The sequence below is a fragment of the Heterocephalus glaber genome, unplaced genomic scaffold (genome assembly GCF_053883595.1).
Source record: "Heterocephalus glaber isolate CG9 unplaced genomic scaffold, H.glaber_assembly_v1.0 deba00001457, whole genome shotgun sequence".
In the NCBI taxonomy this organism is placed as follows: Eukaryota; Metazoa; Chordata; class Mammalia; order Rodentia; family Bathyergidae; genus Heterocephalus; species Heterocephalus glaber.
In genome coordinates, this window is record NW_028258305.1 from 23,880,810 (window position 1) to 23,899,858 (window position 19,049).

Here is a 19,049-nt window from a genome sequence, read left to right on the forward strand (position 1 = left end):
CTGTCAATGACTACAGAGTTACAGGATGGGAGGCACTGGACATTTGGGAGGACAGGCATAAAAAATAAAACCCCTCCTCAGCGTGCATTATCTGCGACAAAGCAAAGCAAATTTACAAGCATTATTATGGAAACTGCAGGAGAGGGAAATCATAGAAAGTTTCTAGTGAACAAGGAAATTGGAAATGGAAATTGGAATCTCCCAGTATAGTGCCGATTATTATTAATTTAAGCTGTGTAAAATGTTATTGATAGTCTCTTTGTTATTGTCTCTTTCCTTCTGCTTTATCTTAGTTATTCCACAAATGTTCAAAAGGCTTCCAAGGATTCATTCTCATCCTCCTTGCCCCAATCCAATTTTCCCCATAACATTTTAAATTCCTTAAACCCGCATCCTTCAACATTGAAAGTTTTCTTCCTGCCTGGAGAGAGCCTACCGCATGTATGATGTGCTTCTGCCAGGTCATAACTGTGCTTTCCATCTCTAGAATCCCTACCAGGCTAAGCCTGAAATGGCAAACAGTAAGTGCTCAATAAATACCCGCTGTGTGATGAACATGTCTCGGTTTTCCCTCCTCTGGTTGTGTGGCAATTCTGCAACTCACATTGAAAGGCAGCAGGAGAAGGCAGTCAGTTTTGGTTTCTGCCAAGATAGGAATCTGAGCAAAAACCTGTCCCAGGGTGGAGGGTTTGTCTACAAGCCTGGGAAAAACCTGCCAGGATTTGCCTAAAATCTCTGAATTTTACCTGGGCAGTGCCAGTTGGAGGTAGATAGAAGTATGGGGGGCAGAGAAAGCCCACTACCACCACCACCACCATCACCACCAGTACAATGAAAAGAAAAAGCCAGCACGCACACTCTGGACCGAGCTGACCCCCTGCAAGATACAAAGATGGCTCAGCGCCTGCCTGGGAACAATTCCCTTGGTGCGGACCCCAAACTTGGAGGAAAATTGGAGAGCAGAACAATTTCCATTCATGAAGAAAATGAGGAGGCCTAGTATCTTTTCAATGAGTCAGCTGTAGGCAAAGGGATTTATTTATAATATTATTATTTGGTAGAAAAGAACTTACTATGGCCGAATGTAAAAAGTATTTTTTTGATAAGTTAAAGAGATTAAGAAAAATCTGGCTGATTTTGACAGAGAATGGTGTGTAAACGAGAGGTGTTATCAGTGAGAATCTGGCACCAGCTCCATTTTGTTGTGGTGGAAAATATCAGTATTATTTACTAAGAAGATTAGGGTTGAATTGGAAGAGAGGCTGGTTGTTGTGTGCAGATGGAGATAAGATAAGGATTTTACCTTCTCTGCAGAGCCAAATGCAGCATGCACACAGCGCTGTTATCTCCGGGCTGGCAAGCAGGGGGATATTAAGATGTACGTTGTAATTACCAGTGGCAGGAGCAAATTTCATAGTGACTATTTTAAACCCTAATAAAATGCCGGCCTTTAATTATACAGCTTTGAAATATTTTTCTCAGTTAATTGCAACGGGAGAAAATAAAATCAACCTCATATTTGAAACTGACTCTCTCAGGGAAAGCCCTGAGCCCTGTGTTCCAGCTGCCTCTGAGCATGGCACTGCTGAGCCAAGGGCTGCTCTGGGTCTGAGTTTTCAGGTTCCCTGAACTCCCCTTACACACAACCCATCCCCAGTCACGTATGGAGAGAAAGAATAAGACAGAATGAAGTCTTTCCGTTTCGAACTGGAGCCTCCCAGGAAGTCACATTTTCGTCCTCTTGAGTGAAGCCTGGTTTCTAGAAGCGGGGGACAGGCTGGGTACGGGAGAGAGGAGAGAACGGGCTCAAGGATGAGGGAGGGGCATCTACCCTGCAGAGGCCCCCCAAGGCTCTGGCCCACGGGACATTTGTCCTCACCTCACCTGCCCACAGAGCACCTTGAGGCTATTTATCTCTGTCCCCAACTGGGATCTTGTCCACAAATCTACTTCTCAGGCTCACAGTCTCTTTGTCTCTTGTAATTAAGCTCTCTCTATGCCCTACATCAATAAAAATGCAGGTAGAGTAGCTCTTATCCAAAATGCTTGAGACCAGATGTATTTCAGATTTTTAAAAAATTTTGGAATATATATATAAATTCCAGAGAGAGAGAGAGAGAGAAGGGGAGAGAGATCTTGGGGAGGAGACCCAAAGCTATACACGATATTCACTTGGGTTTCATGTACATCTTATATACATAGTCTGAAAGTAGTTGTATTTTGATTGAGACCCATCACATGAGGCCAGTTGTGGAATTTTCATTTTTGGTGTGATGCCGGCACTCAAAAGGTTTTAGAGTATGTTGGATTTTGAATTTTGAAATTAGGGATGCTCAACTTGTAATAATAACAATGACAGTGGTAAGAGTAATAGTCCTAATAACTCCCCCATGCTAGACTCTGCCTTGAGTACCTGAGATCCTTTAGCCTGTGTCAGTTTCCCAGCAGGCCTAGGAGCCAGATACACACCTGTCAGACAGGCTAAAAAACTCTCCCACAGCCACACTTGCGGTTGCCACTCATTCTACTTGATGCCAAAGTCCTGCTCTTCATGACCAAGTGTCAAATTGCCTCTACTTTACTTCAGTGTCCCATGCCCCTTGGCCACGTCCATTAACTCTTGGCCGTGGCCATCATCTCACACTGGTCGCCCTACCATCATCACACTGGGGCACTCATTTGACTCCACCCTCTTGCTGGCAAAGGTCAAAACCCCACTCTGTTACCACCACAATCTAGCTCCAGATAACTTTCCTCATTCGTCATGTACTTGGTCCTCACAGAAACCTTTTAGTTCCAGAAGGATAGACCTGGTGCTCACTGGCTGCAGTGTTCCTCTACCTGAGCCCCTGGAAGATTCTCACTCTGCATTTCATCAAACTGAGGTTCAAACTGTGCTTCAGCCCCATGCTAACCCTGTGTCAGCCTCTGTCACGCCCACCGAGGGTCACTCTTCCAGCAGGAGCTGGTGGCGCCTTCATGGAAGCTCATGAGGGCAGAGTAGTGGCTTCACACTGCATACACAGCAATACACCATTCATCAGAGACCCTGGCATTATTTGCTGAGTAATAATTGACCATTTTTCCTTCAGGGTATGGATGCTCTCTATTCACCTTGGTGGGTCATAAACTGCATGGTGGCAGGAACTACATGGTGAAAAGAGTGGTGAAAAGCGTGATGAATTTTTAAATTTGAAAACATCACTACAGTAAAAGACACATTGCCATTAATCCATCTCAGGATATCCCCCCTCACTTTGAACACAATTATCCCACCTTTCTTTACACTTTCTGAAGCAGTTCTGGAAGCTTTCACAAGTGCCTTTAGTTACACTATTGCGGCTGCCTCAATGTCCTGAACTGATCCAAAACATTTACTTTCATGGACATTTTGACTTTGGGAAACAGCAGAGGTCACACAGTGCCAGATCCAGTGAATAAGATAGATGAGGACACACTATAATATTTTTATGTGCCTGAGTTTCCATTGGCTGCCACTCAGCAGCAGCATTCTCCATATTTTTTTTTATCACATCTCATAAAGACTCAACAGAACTAATTCAGAAAGTGGCAAGAATGATGAGTAAGTGTATTGAACCAAAGGGGAGTATTTTGAGGGAGTTTCATAGCAACGTGCCTTTCATTGTAATAAATGTTAAAAATGTAAACAATCACCATCTATTTTGATCATACCTGTCTGTGTGAACTTCCTGGACAGATGCAGCCCATCCTGCCAGAAGTGCCTGTGCGGGAAAGGATATCGTTTAACAGTCCAAGATGGCAGGGACTTTGCAGACAAGAAACAGGCTGAGGACATGCACAGCCTTGACTATCGGGTCATTTTACATTACATAACCCTAACCCCCTCCTACGTAAAATAGAGCCAGGAACACCTGGCCTGTAGACTGTAGGGTAGAGATTCTACGATTAGAAGGCCTCAGGTATGTTAGTAAATTATTACCTCCTCTCAGGGGCTGCTGGATTCTAAAGTCTGTTTTGTTGGCTGGCATGGAAAAGAAAATCTTTCACCTTCTACCACCTGAGCTCCCCGCATACACCAAGCCACAGGCAGACAAGAGAGTACTGCCCTGGGACTCATGGACTCATGGACTCATGGACCCTGGAGGAACTGGGAGGCTCCTTCCAGAATCTTCCCTGTGACTGGCCCTGCAGGGAGAGTGGAGTGCTGGAGGGTTTCCTTGGGGAAACAACACAGCCCAGTCAGACACTTCTCTGTTTGCACCATTTTTTATTAAGGGCTTCAGGGCTTCATTTAATTATTACAAGGCCCTCTGAGGTGGACACTATTGTTATCCCTATTTTACTGATGAGAAAATAGACTTAGACAAATTACTGTCAACTGAACTTTGAAACCAGTCTCACCCTGCAGTTGGATTTTTAAAATATTTTTTATTTTTATTTTTGCAGTGCTGGAGATGGAACCCCAGGCCTCACACACACTAGACAGGGCCTCTACCACCTAGCTGAACTCCAACCCTAAAACTGGGCTCTTAACCACTGTGTCTTGTAGCTTCCCATGATTCTAAGCTGCATTACCTAAGTGTATCCATAGAAGAAATATTTGTTTATGCATATTTAGTGTGTACTGATATGTGGGCGTGTGTTTGCAGCGATTCTGTGTGCTGTTCCCAGCCCTCCTGACAGTTAACTGTGACAGGGCTTTGTGAGTCTCTAGCTTTGGGCAGTCAAGACCTACTCAGCCCCAGTGCCTGGCAGCAGCCCTTTAGCCAAATAGCGGGAGCCAGCTGGCACATGCTCTTGGTCACAGAGCTCCGAGATTGTCACAGGCAGCTTCATCTGGCCCTGGGGTTGCAGTCTTTGTGGGTGCTGGCTAGTGATGGGGCTCTTACTGTTCCAGAAATGATTAATACTCTGATACTATCTTGATGGCTTTTGGAGACATTCCTCCGTGGACTGGGATGCTGCTAGTTGATATAAAATGATATATTTTTTTAATCTATTTCATGGTGGCAGTAATTCAGACGAGGAAATGTCTTTGCCTTCTACTGGAGCTTTATGCTAATTACAAAGGTAAAAAAAATACAGAAAATCATGTAGAGAACTTAATATATTAGTATCTGGGAGCTCAAAAAATGAAACATTTTCTAAATTTCTCGTATTAAACAAATGGCTTTTCCTCCCTCCTAAACAACTACAGCAACAACAATAACAACAACAACAAAAAGCAAAAGCCATGCAGCCCAAAGAAAGTATGGTAAGATAGGACACAGTGAGGATTTCAAAATATTACAGTGTTTTTCTATTTTTCTCCCAGAAGTAGCTGTATTTATTTGTTTCCTTGAGCAATTACCCATTATTTTTGAAGCTTTTCTGAAAGGACAGAATACATCACATTAAGCCATAGACCCATATAATTTTTAGATTGTATTGTATCTTTTTCCTCCCACATTTACTTAAATTGTTCTTTCACTGGCTAGAACATACTATGACCAAGGCAGCTCTTTAGAAGAAAAAGATCTGCTAATGCAGTAGTCTTCCTCTATGCCATTTTTTCATTCTTTACTGACATACTACAAGCTGAAACCATTCAAAATAGTAATATTTTAGGGGATTTTTGAAACTTCTGATTTTGCAGCAAAGAATTCAACAAACTCTGAGCTGCCTGTTTGCCAGCAGAAGGCTGTGGTCTGATATAAATGGCCAGTAAGTAGCTCGTAGCTGGTGGAGAGAAGAGTTTTAGAACTTGCAGGGATTTGGTGACAGGAAAACTGTGATCAGAGAACTAAGCTTGAGCTTCTCCTGTAAACCTTTGTGAAACATTATTTTTCTTCCCATTAAGTTTATTGGTACATTTTTGGTATACAATACAGTTACATTCATCATTGGGATCTTGTACCTTTACATGAGTATCTCGGTTCTTACTTTTTTCCCCTTCCCTTGCCCTCCCTTCACCCCCTCCACCCTTCCCTATTTGCAAAGACCTTGTTTCCATTTTTTTCTTCTCATATTTTTTCCTTTCCCTTTATTCCCTTTCCCTACCCGTCCCAATTCCACTGCTCTTTTAGACCTTTTCTTCCTGTTACACAGTATCAGTTATACATTTTTTAAATTACAATATTAAGATCTAGGAGACATTACCACAGATTTTACAGAATTTAAAAGGATATAGAAAGCATATTACAAAAATCTGTTTTGAAATAAATTTGACAACTTCTAAGAAGTACCTTGGAAGACAAATTAATGAAACTAACTCTGGAGGAAATATAAAATTTGAATAGCACCTATTAAAGAAAGTATATTCCTAGCTTGAAAACCTACCTATATGACAACAGCAGGCTCATAAACATTTTAACTGATAAATTATATCAAACAATTAAAGCAGAAAAAAGAAGGAACACTTCTCCCCTCATTTTAGGAACTCAACATTGTACTAATCCTAAAACTGGATAAAGATAATAGAAGAAAAAAGTATGAACATAGATAGAAATTTGTTTAACAAAACAAACTACTGGAAGTCAGATCTGGCAGGATGTAGAAAGTGGTTTTGTTATAGGGATGGCAGTGGTGGCTCAGCATTGGAAGATCCACCCCCAAAAGTCATCATTTCAACAGAGGAAAGGAGAAAGCCACATGATCCTGTCACTAGTTGGAGAAAAAGTATTGGACTAAATTCTACAGCTCTTCATGGTAAAAGCTATCAGGAGACTAGAAGTAGAACAGAAACTTCACAACAAATTAAAGACATGTACTCCATACTTCCAGTGAGAATGCCTTATATAAATGGAGAAGATATAATGCTTTCTCCTTAAGTTGGGGAACAGGGGCAGATATGCTTACTCTTTATCTGTCCATTAAACTTTGAAACCTAGGCCCCACCAAAATAGTCTGGCAATAAAATGACACAACTAGGATAGGATTGGCATGGCAGAAGCAAAATCTTAATATGTAGATGAAATGATCATCTACAGAGAAAATACTAAGAAACCTCTAGGAGCCCCGAGAACTTGTACTTGAATTTAGCAGGATTAGAAAACACAAGGTATATATAAAAATTCAGGTCTGTGTATACTTGCTATAAATGAAGAATTGGATATTGAAATTTAAAAGTTATGTAAGAGTATAAAGGACCTAGAAAAGTTAAACACAAAAACAAAAACAGTGTTGGAAGACGTTTAGTACCTAATTTTAAGACTTCTTCTAAAGCTACAGTAATCAAGGCAGTGTTGGTGTAAGGAAAGACATATAGATCATTTGAATAAAACAGAGAATCTAGAAATAGAACCACACATATATGGTCCACTGAGTTTTGAAAGATCATTTAACATTAGCATTTTATAGAATATAAACTCAATTCAAGAGCCGAGGAAGTGATAGTGTTTTCAGCGAACGGCACTAGAACACCTGGTATCCGTATATAAAAAAATTAACCTCAACCCTTTTTTTCCATACATGAAAATAACTTGAACGGATCTATGAACCTAAATAAGAAAGCCTAAAAGTATAAAACTTTAAGAAGAAATTATAAAGGAAAATATTTATGAGTTCAGGGTAGGCAAGAACTACCTAGGATACAAAAAACATGATGTATAAAAGAAAAAAATTGATAAATGAGATTCCATCAAAATTTAGAACTTTAAATGACATCATTAAAATGAAAAGTAGTCCTTAAACAGACCATATTTACAATGCATGTAACCTATGACCAGAATATAGAAAGAATTCTTAGAGCTCATTAATAGACAACCCAATTAAAATGTAGACATAAGAAGACGATAAATAGCCAGTATAGCACAAAGAATGGTGTGTAACTCTAGAATCAGAAAAATACTAATCAGTACAATAATAAGACTGAATTATACACTCATTAGGGAGATGAAGTTAAAAGTTTTAAAAGCCTTGTCATGACTTTTTCTTTTTGTTGGATTCTCCCCCTTTGCGTTTAATTTGTCACGCCCAGTGGATTCCTTCTGCTGGGTTTCCTGGGGTTGTGATAGTCATTGTCTTTTCCTAGGGTATTGTCTAAAATTTTTTGGAGTGCCGGTTTGGTATTCATGAAGTTCCTGAGGTGCTCTTTATCATGAAAGTATCTTATTTCTCCATCCATTTTGAAAGATAGTTTTGCAGGGTACATCAATCTGGGTTGGAGGCTGTTTTTCTTTAGGGCTTGAAATGCATCACTCCAAGCTCTTCTTGCCTTGAGGGTTTGCATTGAGAAGTGTGCTGTGATTCTGATGGGCTTTCCTTTGTATGTGATTTGTTTCTTTTCTCTCACTGCTTGTAGAATTTTATTCTTCTGTTGGATTTCTGGAATCCTAACTATTATATGCCTATGTGTAGATTTTTTTTGATTAAGGCCAGCTGGAGTCCTATATGCCTCACTTATCTGTATGTCAAGTTCTTTTCCCCTCCTTGGGAAGTTTTCTGCCATCACTTCTGTGAAAAGATTTTTTATGTCATCTGCACTCTCTCCTGTTTCTTCATTGACTCCAATCAGTCTTATGTTGTTATTCTTTGCATATTCTAGCAGCTGCTGGATTGATTTCTCATGTTCCCTTACAATTTTAAAGCAATTTTTCTTTTCCTCCTCACTAATTGCAATCTTATCATATATATGTGAAATTCTATCCTCACATTGGTTCATTCTGCTACACAGACTTTCGACGGAGTTTTTAATCTCCTGGAAATCTGTTTGCATCTGTTTTATGGATTCCATTTGTTTCCTATGTTGGGATCCCATCATGTTCCTCAGATCCTCTATTTTTTTATCTGTGTCCTCTCTAGATTTATTAATCATGTCTTGCACCATGAGCAAAATCTTTGCTGTTATCTGAGTAATTATTTCTGATTTCATTTTTCCCAGATCCTCTTTTGTTGCCAGTTCAGAGAGTCCAGGTGGTTGAGTATCAGATTGTTCCATCTCATTTCCCTTTGGGGTTGCTGTAGGTGATCCAGAAGTCTGTTTTTGAGACTTGTTCAAGTGTCTTCTCATTTCCACCGGAGGGGGTGCTTCTGGCACCCACATGGCTCACCTTCTGTGCCCTAGGAGCTTGGGATGGCAGCGGGGGAGCTTTCTTCTGGGTTCTGGGACCAGCTCACCTTCTCTGCCCTAGGAGCCTGGGATGGCAGTGGGGGAGCTTCCTTCCAGGTGCTGGGACCGGCTTAGCTCTGTGAAACATTATTTCTATCAAAGTTATACAGGTGCATGGTTTCAAAGTAAGAAATGTAATTGTATAAGGCTTACATATAACTCCCTTTTCACATCCCCCAGAGGCCACAATTTAAAATTCTAGAAGCTTCTTTTATTGTTCACTTTAGTATATCTAAATAACATCCCTATGCTGTTATTTGTAAATTTTCCTATTTTAGGCACTGTCCATTAACTTCATACTGAAGAAGATGAGGGCTTGGCCTTCATGCTCTCTTCAGAAACCCTGTTCATGCCTGGTCCCTCATTACCAATTCTCTCACCACCCTCTGCTCACAACATAGTTATATCATACTTTTCCATAGATCAATATTTAGTGTTTATATTACTCTGGTTGTGAAAGTACTATATATTGGGGAGATATATGTGTTCTATGGTTACATTTACTTTCTTGTATTTTCTTGCTTTGTTTTCAGTAGAGTTAATAATTTTCTCTTTTGCTCAGTTTCCTATATACTAATTTACTTCTAAATGTTGTAAATATTTTCTCGATATGCTCAAAATATTAGGAATTTTAACTACCTCATTTTTTTTCCCTGAAGACCTCAATCCCATAGCTTCCTCCCCTTATGCTTCAATCTGGACTGCTTATTCCCTAGGGTATGTACAGTTACTGTCCTGGGGTCTTTCCCATGATTATTATGGGGATTCTGCTAGCTTTTTCCCTTTTATTAGTTACTCTGTTTGGGAGTCTTAGGTTGTAACTCAGTGGTAGAATGCTTGTCTAGGAAGCTCGAACCCTAGGAAAAAACAAGCCAAACAATTCCCTGTTTCCAGCATTCAATGTCTTTTTTTTTGGTGGGGGGGCTTACTTTTCAGAATCTTCATAGTAAAAACGTACGTAAGATAAGAGGAAGGTGAATTTTTTGTGCTCTCATATGAATGAAACTGTCATTATTCTACACTTAATTGATAATTTGGTTAGATGTAAAATTCTAGGGTAGAAATAATTTTCCTCCAGCTTTGAAAAGGATTTTATTTCTCAGGATCGCATACTGATGCTGAAAATATTAAATCAGTAAAATCATAAAATGATAGCAGTTTGAACTGGAGTCCATCATGTTAAGTGAAATAAGCCAGACTCAGAAAGCCAAATATCCCATGTTTTCTCTCATATGAGGGAGGGAGGGAGGGATAGATGGAGGATAGAGGGAAGGAGGGAGGGAGGGAAGGAGAGAAGGAGAGAGAGAGAACATGAAAGTATTAAAAAAACAGTTAAAAAAGACAAAAGGGATAGGAAGAGTGGAGAGGAAAGGAGGGAGGGATAATGAGGGTGTATGGGTAAATTTTCCTTTGCTAAAATGAAATACCAGACACTCACAACTTAAAGGAGAAGAGGTTTAATCTGGCTCACAATTTTGAGGACTTCAGTCCATGGTCAGCTGGCTCCAAGGCAGAACTATCATGGCGAAAGGGCATAGTGGAGCAAAGCTGTTCACTTCTTGGTGTCTGGGAAGCAGAGCACAAGAGAAAAGTGGCAGAGAGGAAAGGGCTAAAAACCAGATATAGTCCCCATGATGGCTCTCCTATGGCCCATTCAGACATACCCAGAAAAGTGCTTTACTAATCTGACAAATTGTCTCTTAATCTAGTCAAGTTGTTAATCACAATTAATGGAGGTGGTGGGGTGATACACATGTATGAATTTGCCAAAATGAAGCCCACTAATGTGTATAACTAAAATACACTAATAATTTTTTTAATCATCAGTGATTAACATAGCGGTAACTTACTAGAAGATTTTAAGAACTGAAGCAGAGCTGAAAGATAGGGGATCACCTCTTAGTAGGTGTATACTGACTACAACAAAAAGAATGAAAGTACTAACTTACCTTCTTTGAACACTTGTTTAATGACTTTCCATGTCTCCCTCACTCCCCTATCTCTAAGATCAAGTTCAGATTCCCCTCCAAGTTCCTACCCAGCTCCTATCTTCCTAGTATGCCCACACCAGTCCAATTCCAACTATTCTTTTAGTTATCTTCTGCTTAATTTATCTTTTCATCAGCCAAGAATCCTCTCCCCTGAAAGATTCCCTCTTAAATAAATCCCACACATATTTGAATTCTATTTTAAAGCACATCTTCTCCATGAGATATGGGTACCAACTGTGCCATAAGTTCTGGCTTGGCTCATTCAACCTTTATTTCACCCTCCTTGTAGCTGGAAATATTAGAAAACTGAAAACTGAAAACCGAATTTCTGAAAAAAAATTTTTGCAACTAGGGTTCTGGATTTGAATTAGGTCCTGCCCAGTAGATAGACTCAAAGCAGATTTGGAGTTGAACTGAATTGATTTGGAATTTGGAAATAAGTTATTTATCAAGTGCCTGAAGAAGAAAATGAATAAGGCAAAAGTAGAAGAAATTTCCCTCCAAGCCCTCATGGAATAAATTTGTCACTCTGGAGGCTACTTGGGTGAACCAGCATCTGTTTACATTAGTCATTTGAGTCATGTTTTTTGGAATGAAGAATTAATGATCCCTAGAAAGCTACTAGAGATTTTGAGGAACTAGGTCCTCATTAACCCTATCCCCTAAACAAAACATAAATGAAGTTAAAAAGAAGAGGAAAAGGAAAGAGAAAGTTCCAGTAAATTGATCTTATCCTGAGGAATTCAGAGTCATCATCAATAATGCGACCATGGGGTAGATGGCTGAAGTAGGAGGGATGGTTAATTAACTTTGCAAAGCCTGTCTACAGGTTTTCTGCCCAGTTCTGCCTGGCTGTTTTGTTTTGTTCACTTTGGAAGCAAGTTTCTCTTCCCTCAACTGCTCTCATTTCATTCAGTTTCCAGTTTTTCCCCCTTGCAAGTGTCACAAGAATATCACCTGATAACATTTGTGTATTCTCCCAAATTGAGCTCTGTGAGGTCCTTCATTGTTCTCTAGAGAACTCATGCATATCTGCCCTGTGTCACTTCTGATAAAGAGAAGAACGGAAGATTCCTTTGAAAGCCATTGACAGGTCAAGGACAGCATGGCCCCAAGGCGGACAAGTTAATCTTACAGCTTGTAACCAAGGAAGCCTTTGGAAAATGGCATAGGTCTAAATACTACCTCAAATTCTATCTATAAGGAGGTAAGAAATATATAACCAAATATATAAATAATACTCTGGTTTCTCTTCAGATAGTATAAATCTTTCGCCTTTTACCAATAAGTGTATAGTTTTCAACAAGGTAATTGGGGACCTTTCTTCCAATATCTGTTCTTCAACTTCCCAGCAATTTTGATCCCTACTGTGATCTTCTGGACACTAATCCTAGCGGTGTCTCAGTAGCCCTTGGCATTTGGAATATACCATGTTTAGGATATCCCACCTTCCTGTCATGGAATTATGTCCAATATGAATGCCTCCCTACAATCTCTGTACACCTTCAGAAAGAAAATGTGGCTACTCCCCAGCAGGACTGCATGGCAAATTGCCTTAAAATTCTTTGCATTTACCACAGGCAGAGACAAGGGAGAAAGGTTGTATCCTGAGGCTCAAGGCTATTGTGCAGGCCAGTCTGTGCCGGGGTTGGCGACTGGGAAGTAGGATGATGCGAGCTGCTATACGAGAGCAATATAGAGCACAGACTATATCCTGAGGGACTACATTTAGTTGGGGAGACGCACACCATGATTGAACACCACCACTAAGGGTAGGAAGAAAGTCCTAGAGTGTGTGATAGCCACAGCAATTAAGGGAGGAGATGATGGTGACTCCATGGAAATGATGGTAATTAAACCAGGCAAGGTTGCACCCTGACTGGCTTGCTTGAGGTTGTTTATCTACCCTGTTGAATCACTCAGCTTCTCCAAGTTTCCATCTTGTATTAGACTCTTTCCAATTTTCCCCCTCCCAGAAATATTGGCATGCTTCTTTAGTCATTTGTGTTTCTTTACATTATCAAGGCCAGAGGTATATCTTCTCTGATAGATAATGGGCCTCAGTTAAGACTAGCAAAAGCTATTTTGCTTGATGTATTAGCGCCCTATTTTAGAATAATCCTATTCCCTTGATTCTTTAGTATTTACAATTTTTCTAAGTACCGATTATATTTTCTAAGTCAAAGTGGGGTAAAATTAGTGCATTGTATCCTGTTGTTGCTGCTTTCTGGAGTAGTCAGTCTTACATATTTGAACAATACCACCCCGGTGTAATTTTAAAAGGTAAGAGCTCAATTCTTTAAAAAACACTTAGATGGGCAGTGTGAGCTCTCTCTGAGGATTCACACATTAGGAGTGCTTTACATATATCACACAAAAGGAAAATGCATTTGAGGGGATCGTGGCTCATTTGAGCAGAGAGCCAGACTTGATGAATTGTGGCAAATGGACCCATCTCTGCCAGCTGCACCCTGTTGGCCAGGTGACATCTGAGAGTGTCTTCCATTAATGGGCTTGGGGTTTGGGGAGTGGTTGAAGGCCCTGGACATACTCACTGGTGGAGGAATGCAAAAAACCAGACCCAGTCAGAAATAGTCACCCTCCCTAAGGTTCCTGGATGTAGACTATGTATTTATGAAGCAGTCCTGTAGATATGTAGCAGCCCTCACAGGCTTTGCACAGACAAACTGCTCTGGATTATCAATACCCATGGGATGAGGAGTTAGGGATACCCTAGTGAGTGGCAACCTTAGGGGGTTGATAGTTCAGTAGAGGGGGAGGAGGGAGAGAGGAGTGTGCACTGGCATAGGCAGGAAAGGCTTCCCAGAAGCATGGGAGTTTCCTGGACCCGAAAAGCTGTCAAGGATTTGGAGCAGAGGGCAGAGACAGACCTTGGCCCTGAGCCCAATGTGCTCTGACCCCAAGCATGGCCTGCGCTGGTTACAGAGACCATCTTTTTGGGAACATAGCTGCTAGCTCCTTTTGGCACCACACTTGTCACTTCACTGTTTTCATCCATGGGTCACAGACTCTGCCCTGCCTCCTTAAAAAAATCTTAACTTAAAAAAAGGCAAATAAAACCATAAAGGACAATGTAACAAATGCCTTTGACATGTCATCTCAAACAAGAAAATAGTTTATCATATTTGTACGTGTTTATATAATAAGATGACTTTTACAGATAACATAGATTCTCCTATGTTCTTTCCCAGTCCTGTCCTCCTCATATGTAGGTAGCCACCATAACAAATTTGGTCAGTATCCAGTTGTTTTTAAACTTTTTAAGTGTGTGTATGTTTTATTCAAGGACGATTTCTCTTCATTTTTTTTTTATTAGGAAGAAGATGCTACCAGCATCAGACTCTACAGCACAGAATCATCTGAGTGGAGGTAGAAGGATAGAGGAGGCTGGGAACAAGTGTCCCTCATTTCTTGGGACATAAACCACATGCCTATTGGGACTGTAGTTGGAAGAAATTGAGTCGTGCTGTTTGTGTTGAATACTTCTTACTGCTTTATGCAAAGTTATACAGAAATAGATGGCTAAAGGCATTCCTGAAGCAATGAGGAACCTCCCAAGTCTTCACCTGACAAATGCATCTTTGCACTCAAGCTGCTTAGGATGGGGACTGACTCCTTGAAGACAAGGATTCTTAATATCAAGGCTCGGGCCCAAATAAGATTTTGATTGAGTCCATGGAACTCACCGGAAACAGACAGGAAACTGACTAAGATAACTGTATTGGCAGAGAAACATCCAGACTACTGACAACAATCAGTGACTAGTCAGCCACTAAGGGAATCCCTAATCCCTGATCTGCACCTAAAGTAGTTCCTAAAGCTGGGCACTTCCATTGGAGAGCTACCCTCCTAATGCCCACTCCAAATGTGGCCATAAGAATGAAGAACAAGAACTTCTCCAAGAGAGGAGAACAAAGGACTGGCACATTAGCTGACAAAGGATCTCACAACATTAACAGCGTGTGTGTTTGTGTGTGTGTGTGTGTGTGTGTGTGTAAGATATTTGCAAAGGTAGTGATAGTTGAACTATGTCTACTGTCCGTGCAGTTGTACTTTGGCAGTGGTTTCTGGGTACAAACATTCTTATTTTATTTTATTTTATTTTATTTTTCCCCATTAACTTTATTGGTACATTTTAGGTATAAAATACAGTTACATTCATCATTGGGATCTTGTACCATTACATGAGTCTCTTGGTTCTTATTTTTTTTCCCCTTCCCTTGCCCTCCCTTCACCCCCTCTACCCTTCCCTATTTGCAAAGACCTTGTTTCCATTTTTTCCCTCTTCTCATATTTTTTCCTTTCCCTTTTTTCTCTTCCCCTACCCATCCCAATTCCACTGCTCTTTTAGACCTTTTCTTCCTGTTACACAATATCAGTTATATATTTTTTAAATTACAATACCAAGATCTAGGAGACATTACCACAGATTTTACAGAATTTAAAAGGATATAGAAAGCATATTACAAAAATCTGTTTTGAAATAAATTTGACAACTTCTAAGAAGTACCTTGGAAGACAAATTAATGAAACTAACTCTGGAGGAAATATAAAATTTGAATAGCACCTATTAAAGAAAGTATATTCCTAGCTTGAAAACCTACCTATATGACAACAGCAGGCTCATAAACATTTTAACTGATAAATTATATCAAACAATTAAAGCAGAAAAAAGAAGGAACACTTCTCCCCTCATTTTAGGAACTCAACATTGTACTAATCCTAAAACTGGATAAAGATAATAGAAGAAAAAAGTATGAACATAGATAGAAATTTGTGTAACAAAACAAACTATCAGAAGTCAGATCTGGCAGGATGGTACAAACATTCTTATTGCTGGATCTTTGCTATAGCTGCATATTCTTTTTTTTTTTTTTTTTTTTTTTTTGGTACCGGGGAGCAAACTAAGGACCTTTTGCTTGCAAGGCAGGCATGGTACCACTGAGCTAAATCCCCAGGCCCTGGCTGTGTATTCTTGAGCTCAATAGCTTCCTGGTGGCTTCCTGATGCTCTGCCTTACCTTTTGTGCTAGAGATGACACCAACTGGACTATAATGTCCTAGAAGCAGTGCATAGAGCTTCAATCCTTGGCTTGCCTGCTCCTCCAGTCCTCTAAAGATTTCATAAGCACCTATTTCTCTGTGTCAGATGTCTGGAGAGAGTGTGTTTCCTAGTCCCTGACTGACATAGCTGCCTGCACATCAGATTTCCTCCTGTGTCTATGCAGCGCCCCCAATTTTATCCTGCCACTCAGCTCTCGCCGACATAAACCTAAACCAGTCTTGGGGATCTCATGTCCTTTGAGACATGAGAAAGAACGCTTGAGGAAGAACACTAACAATTCTGGACTTTAGTGATGTCCAGAGGCGAAGTTCACTGAGTGATCAGGCTAAGGGAATCTTTGCTTAATATTGAGGTACAATAAAGAAGTGACCCTTTCTCTGTCATTGGGTGTTGCTGTGTCTGCATATGGTGCCTGAAATTGTGGTAGCCACGTGGTATTCAAGGCAAGAATTAGGTTGAGGAGAACACAGCAATGAAACTCAGGCATGAAAATATGGACAAACTTAAATTCTAGTGATATATTTAAACTGCTATACTACATATCTTGACACTGCCCTATATTTTTTATTATGTTGAGGTAATAAGTTTCTTCATCAATGAAGCTATTTTGAGCCTGGGGTTCTTTTACTTGCATTTGAAAGATCCTGATAGGGTATTTAGAAATAATTGCATGTCTTATTACATATATGTAACCATAAGCTATCAGTTGTTTTGAGTTTTAAAAGAATATACTTAAGCAAGAGCATGTGGTTTGTCATGTTCTGCTTTTTTTTTCCTCTAAATTTTTTTATTCAAGTTGATACCTTTAAATACAGTCTATTCATTTAAATCCCTATATAGCAGTTTTTTGAATAGCCATAGTAGTACTTTTCCTCCTATTAGACATTTGGATGGTTTGCTGTTACAAGCCATGCTGGAATGAACGGTCGTATAAAACCTCCAACAACATGAGTGTGTGGATTTTTGTTTTTGTTTTTGGTATTTAACTAGAGATGGGTTTACTGAAATAGAGGACATGCACATTTCACATTTTTCTGGATTTGCCAAGTTGATGCCAATTTGTATTCCTACCAGCATCGCATGAGAGTTCCTATACATCCTTTCCAGCACTCAGAATTTATTTTCTGCTAATCTCATACGTGAAATGATCTCTCATTGTGATTTTAATTAGTTTTGCCTTAATTATGGTGAGATTGAGGCTCTTCGAATGTGTTTTTAGACTGCAGGTTTCTTCATCCATGAATTATGCATCTTTCTATTTGGTTGTGAGTCTTCATTCTGAACAATAATTTTTGATTATTATATATGATGTAAAATATCTTCTTCCCCAGTCTACTGTGTGACTATTAATTTGGTTTATGGTATCTTTTATACCACAAAGTTTTCCATTTTGATGTCATTGTTTCAACCTTTTTCCTTTATGATTTCTCCATTTTTAATCATTTTTCTTATGAGTACCTGTTTGTAGTGCATATCGATTACATTCATTGTGGGGAGTATGAACATGAACATAATGATTTCTCTATTTGTGTGTCTATGTGTGTGTGTGTTTAAAATATAACTCCTTATTTGGGGGGCTAAAATGTATTTTCTTTTTTTTTGTTTTTTTGTTTTGTTTTGTTTTGTTTTGGAACCAGGGATCGAACTCAGGTCCTTCCGCTTGCAAGGCAGGCGGTGGAACCACTGAGCTAAATCCCCAGCCCAAAAATGTATTTTCTTATACTTTCTTCAAATAGTTTTAAACTTTCATTTTATTTTAAATCAATAATCCTTTATTTAAAGAAGTTTTGTGCTCATGGCAAAATTGAACAAAAAGTACAGAGAATGTACCTTCCTTTGGTATTAGATCTCAAGAGTCATAGCCAAACCCAAGGTCATTTAGGTTTTCTCTTTTATTATCTTTTAGGAATTTTACAATTCCGTGTTTTAATTTAAGCCTAGGATTCGTTTTGAATTCATTTTTGTCTTTTTATTTTATTATTTCTTGAAGTTGTGAGGGTGGAGCCCAAGGCATTGCACATGCTAGGCAAACACTGTACCACTGAGCTAAATCCCAGACCCTTGCATTAGTTTTTGTGGTGGGTAGTTATTGGATGTCTAATTATTCCAGCATCATTTCTTTAAAAAGAATATCTTTTCTTCACTGAAATGCCTTTGGTCTTTGGACAAAGATGTATTGACTATGTGGGTCCACGTCTGGGCTCTCTGTTACGTTCTAGTGACCTATTTGTTCTATTCTCTTTTTGACACCAATTCTCCACCTCCTTGGTTACTGTGGTAGTGTCAATCCTCTGACTATTTTGGTCCTTTTCCTTCTTCATATACACTTAAGAATCAGTTTGTCGATATTCATAAAGTAACTTGCTGAGATTTGACTGGGATAATGTTGAATCTATAGATCAAACTGGGCAAAAGTAATATCTTGATTTTATTGAGTCTTCCTATCCATGAACACGAATGGTATTTCCATTTATTTAGTTCTTCTTTTGTTTTTCATCAGAATTTTAGTTTTCCTCATATGGAGCTTATGCATGTTTTGCTAGATTTATACCTAAGCATTTCATTTCTGGGAATGCTAATGTCAATGGTAATGTATTTTTAATTTCAAATGCCACTTGTTCATTACTAGTATATAGAAAAGCAACTGACATTTGAATATTAATTTTGTACCCTGAAATTTTGTTGTAATCACTTATTACTTTCGGGATTTTTCTGTTTGCAATGCTGGGGTCAAACCCAGGACTTCCTACAGGTTAGGAAAGCACTTTACCACTGAGTTATGCTCGCAGCCTCCAGGATTTACAAACAAAATGATACTTTTGTATTTTCTACATAGACAATCACATCTGCAAACACAGATGGTTTCATCTCTTCCTTTTCAATCTGTATTTTTATTTCCTTTT